General features: G+C 44.8%; 1 pseudogene; it reads left to right on the top strand.

Moving 5' to 3' along the window:
- LOC128871402 (large subunit ribosomal RNA) overlaps positions 1-2,293 on the top strand; it is a 2,776-nt pseudogene extending 483 nt beyond the window's left edge.
- The last annotated feature ends 3,270 nt before the right edge of the window (positions 2,294-5,563 follow it).

Below are 5,563 nucleotides of genomic sequence, written 5' to 3' on the forward strand. Positions count from 1 at the left end.
ATTAAAAATAATGTGCATTTTTTTCATATAAGGACATTGTAATCTATTAACATAATAAAGTATTTATCAAAAGATCATTGGTGATATTAAGTTTATTTAAATTAATTTGCTTTTTAAGCATATTAACATAGAATAAATACTAATGATTTGATAAAGTGTTGATAGATTTTATTATATATAATGCTAAAATTCATTTTTTGAATTTTACAAAAAATTTAATATCTATGATATTAATATTTATTTGTATGCATTTATATGATTAACAATGCGAAAGATTCAGGATACCTTCGGGACCCGTCTTGAAACACGGACCAAGGAGTCTAACATATGTGCAAGTCATTGAGTTATATTAAACTTAATGGCATAATTAACTTAACTTAAAAATATAATGGGATTAATTTTTAGTCTATTTTCTTAAATAGTCAATTAATTCAATCCCGGGGCGTTCCATATAGTTATGTATAATGATAATTTATTATTATTTATACCTCTAACTGGAGCGTACCTTGAGCATATATGCTGTGACCCGAAAGATGGTGAACTATACTTGATCAGGTTGAAGTCAGGGGAAACCCTGATGGAAGACCGAAACAGTTCTGACGTGCAAATCGATTGTCAGAATTGAGTATAGGGGCGAAAGACCAATCGAACCATCTAGTAGCTGGTTCCCTCCGAAGTTTCCCTCAGGATAGCTGGTGCATTTAAAAATTATATAAAATAATCTTATCTGGTAAAGCGAATGATTAGAGGCCTTAGGGTCGAAACGATTTTAACCTATTCTCAAACTTTAAATGGGTAAGAACCTCACCTTTCTTGATATGAAGGTTGAGGTTATGATATAATGTGCCCAGTGGGCCACTTTTGGTAAGCAGAACTGGCGCTGTGGGATGAACCAAACGTAATGTTACGGTGCCTAAATTAACAACTCATGCAGATACCATGAAAGGCGTTGGTTGCTTAAAACAGCAGGACGGTGGACATGGAAGTCGTAATCCGCTAAGGAGTGTGTAACAACTCACCTGCCGAAGCAACTAGCCCTTAAAATGGATGGCGCTTAAGTTGTATACCTATACATTACCGCTAAAGTAGATGATTTATAAAACAATTTCGATTGATTTATAAATTTTGAAACTTTAGTGAGTAGGAGGGTACAATAGTGTGCTTAGAAGTGTTTGGCGTAAGCCTGCATGGAGCCGCTATTGGTACAGATCTTGGTGGTAGTAGCAAATAATCGAATGAGACCTTGGAGGACTGAAGTGGAGAAGGGTTTCGTGTGAACAGTGGTTGATCACGAGTTAGTCGGTCCTAAGTTCAAGGCGAAAGCCGAAAATTTTCAAGTTTTTAATAAAAAAATATTAATAAAATTTATATATATATATTAAAAAATAATTAAATACTTGAATTATTTTGAACGAAAGGGAATACGGTTCCAATTCCGTAACCTGTTGAGTATCCGTTTGTTATTAAAAATGGGCCTTGTGCTCATCCTGGCAACAGGAACGACCATAAAGAAGCCGTCGAGAGATATCGGAAGAGTTTTCTTTTCTGTTTTATAGTCGTACTACCATGGAAGTCTTTCGAAGAGAGATATGGTAGATGGACTAGAAGAGCATGACATTTACTGTTGTGTCGATATTTTCTCCTCGGACCTTGAAAATTTATGGTGGGGTCACGCAAACTTCTCAACAGGCCGTACCAATATCCGCAGCTGGTCTCCAAGGTGAAGAGTCTCTAGTCGATAGAATAATGTAGGTAAGGGAAGTCGGCAAATTAGATCCGTAACTTCGGGATAAGGATTGGCTCTGAAGATTGAGATAGTCGGGCTTGATTGGGAAGCAATACCATGGTTTATGTACTCGTTCTGGGTAAATAGAGAATTACGATTCTTGTTCCCCGGATAGTAGTTACGTAGCCAATTGTGGAACTTTCTTGCTAAAATTTTTAAGGAATTATATCATTCGATATATATTCTTTTTAAATTATAACGATTATCAATTAACAATCAATTCAGAACTGGCACGGACTTGGGGAATCCGACTGTCTAATTAAAACAAAGCATTGTGATGGCCCTAACGGGTGTTGACACAATGTGATTTCTGCCCAGTGCTCTGAATGTCAAAGTGAAGAAATTCAAGTAAGCGCGGGTAAACGGCGGGAGTAACTATGACTCTCTTAAGGTAGCCAAATGCCTCGTCATCTAATTAGTGACGCGCATGAATGGATTAACGAGATTCCTACTGTCCCTATCTACTTGTCGAGGGGGAATTCGGCAGAATGAATGTCGTCAGCTTGTATTGCAAGTTTGACGAGCCTCTGGAGCCCTATTTAAGGTACATAGATGCGGTGCTACTACGTGAGAGTAGCATTCCTGCCATCGTGTGTCTGGATGCGAATGCTACTTCCCCGATGTGGTTCAGCAAGGTATCCAGGCATACTTCTGGATATCAGAGCCACGATCGGGGTGAGGCTATGAGCGAATGGCTTGTGGCGAATAGCCTCCTCGTTGCAAACGAACCAAGCGAGTGGTATACGTTTGAGGGTCCTAGAGGTGTGAGTGACATTGACGTGACGCTCATGAATGAGGCAGCAGCGAGTAGGTTCGAGTGTAAATGGAGCGTTAGGGGGGGTTGGGGAATTAGTGACCATAATTTAATACAAATTATGGTTACTCCCCGTACCCCGCAGTTAGAGGGGGGGAGTCCATTGAGGCGATGGCGTACCTCGTGTACTGACTGGAACCGATATGGACATACTGTTAGGGAAGCGGTATTGGGTATACCGCTTAGTGAGTTTGAGGAATTGGGGGTTGATGAGCAAATTGCTCGTCTATCTGAATGTGTCTGGGGAGTGAATGACTTAGTGTTTAGGAAAGCTAGGGCTGTGAGAATGAAAGGTGTGAAATGGTGGACGAGTGAGTTAAATTCAAAGAGGAGGTCTGTCCGACGCTTGAGGCGGTTGTTTCAACGCGGCAGGCGGACCAATTCGGAGAATCTGTCCCAGCTCAGGTATCAATTTAGTGTAGGAATGAAAGAATATAAGAAAATGTTGGTGAGAGTGAAAGAGGAAGAGTGGAGGAGATTTGTGGGGGATAATAGGGACGACCCTTGGGGACAGGTCCTTAGGATCTGTCGGGGCCGTCGAAATGAGATGGCTAGCTCTCTTCGCGTGGGTGACACTGTGTCAACAACGTGGAGAGAGTGCGCCAATGTTTTGTTAGGTGAGTTCTTTCCAAGGGCTGAGGTTCAGGTTCCTCCTGCACAAGAGGTGCCTGTTCCTCCACTAGACGTTGGGGAGTTGGGGTATGCGTTTGGCCTGGTCAGGTCTAAAAGGTCTCCAGGTTTAGATGGTTTGAACGGAGAGATGTGCAAATGCTTGTGGAAGTTCATTCCGGAATACTTGGAGGCCATTTATGATAAATGCATATGGGAGGGATATTTTCCACGTGAGTGGAAAGTTGCTAGGGTTGTTGTACTCTTGAAGTCGCCCGATAAGATCAGGAGTGATCCTCGATCTTATCGTGGTATCAGCCTCCTTCCGGTGCTTGGAAAAGTGCTGGAAAGGGTTATGGTTGAGCGGCTTCAGGAGCTAACTCGGGGTGTTAGGTCGGATAGGCAGTATGGGTTTAGGAAAGGACGTAGTGTAGAAGATGCGTGGATGTATGTTCAGAGTGTAGTTAGGGGAAACGTCAATAAATATGTCCTTGGCATGTTTATTGACTTTAAGGGGGCATTTGATTACTTGCGCTGGGATCGTGTGTTACAACGACTAGAGGAGCTTGGTTGTCCGGAAATTACTCTATGGCGGAGTTATTTTTCGGACAGAAAAGCATCTATGGTAGGTGTGGGCGGGAGTGTGGAGATTGGGGTGGTGCGAGGCTGTCCGCAGGGATCCATCTGTGGTCCCTTCATTTGGAACCTCATGATGGACTCCCTGCTTCGGCAGTTAGAGCCACTTTGTAAACACTGTGCGTATGCGGACGACCTTCTCATTTTGGTTGAGGGTCGTTCGCGTGAGGAACTGGAGCGAGTGGGGGGGCAGCTCCTTACATTGACCCACAATTGGGGGGTAGATGTGGGAGTGGATATATCAATGGACAAAACGGTGACAATGCTGCTTAAGGGCAGATTGTCCCCGAGTCGTCCACCGATTGTTCGTTTGAATGGGGTAGGGATTAGGTATGTGACGCAAGTCAAATACCTGGGGTTAACTATGAGTGAAAGGATGTGTTTTACTCCACACTTAGTGTCGTTGAGGGAGCGGCTGCAGGCAATCGTTGGGCAAGTGCGTCGCGTTGTCAGATTTGACTGGGGTCTTAGCCGGCGCGCGGTTCGCACGGTATATCGGGGCCTATTTGTGGCCTGTGCCACTTATGGCGCTGCTATATGGTATGAATCGGCTTTAAAGTCGGTTGGCAAACGTCATCTGATGGCGTGTCAGCGCATTATGTTGCTTGCCTGCCTGCCTGTATGCCGTACAGTGAGTACGGATGCGTTGCAGGTGTTGTTAGGTGCGCCTCCTCTTGACCTGTTAGTCGTGCAACGGGCGGTTGCCTTCAGGTTGAGAAGGAGGCTTTGTATGCCGCTGCGTGTTGGATGGTTATCCGACGGTGATGTAGAAAGGGGGTTTTTAGAGTGTAAAAGGTTGTTGAACGAGTGCATGCTTCGTGTGTGGCAAAACCGTTGGGACAATAGTTCCAACGGTCGCGTGACGTACGAGTACATTCGGGATGTTTCCTTTGTCGGGGAGAATCCAGATTTTGGATTTTCCCTCAGCCTAGGATTCCTCCTTACAGGACATGGGCCTCTTAATGCGTATTTGCATGAGAGGTGCTTGTCTACAAGTGAGGAATGTGTTTGTGGGTCGGCAAGAGAGGACTGGGTTCACGTTCTCTGTGAATGCCCGAGGTACTCAGACATTAGGGATCTTGTGGGTGTGGGGATTAGTTGGACTAATGGACGGTATGATGTGAGTGGTGTGATTGCCAACCGTCGGAATGTCGAAATGTTAGGGCAATATGCGCGTGAGGTATTTATGCGGCGACGTAATTTAAGGCGTTCAGTTGATTAGTTTTTGGCCATTCTTGGCGGTGTGTTTTGTTGTGGGATTGGGGTTTGGGTGTGGGGAATGGCCACCAGTCCAGAGCTGTATGGAAGCTCAACTGGCAGTAGTCTCGGCTACGAGGTCTGACCGGAGACTTAAATCTGGTACCACGGGGAACAGGGGCCCTCGGAGCTTGCTCCGACCTGTTCTTGAGGTAGGCCCTTCGGGGAGTATCGTGGTGGCTGTGGTTAACACCTAAATGCGGGTAGAGCCTTTTGGCTCGATGTGGAGTTGCAATGCAACCGGGTGCCGGGACCCATAGAACGGCAGAGGGTTAGATAGACCTCGAACCCTACCAAGGTGGTTAGTGTGTCCATTCCACACTACCAATCGGTATCCTTAAATGCTTCGGCATTTTTGGGGCGCTGATCAACGCATTGTTTTGATCCGTTGTGCTTTTGAGCACCGTGGGTTTGGGCTGTCGTCAGCGAGAACTCACGTAAAAACCCTACACGACGATGTC

This window comes from Anastrepha ludens, unplaced genomic scaffold (genome assembly GCF_028408465.1).
Source record: "Anastrepha ludens isolate Willacy unplaced genomic scaffold, idAnaLude1.1 ptg000153l, whole genome shotgun sequence".
In the NCBI taxonomy this organism is placed as follows: domain Eukaryota; kingdom Metazoa; phylum Arthropoda; class Insecta; order Diptera; family Tephritidae; genus Anastrepha; species Anastrepha ludens.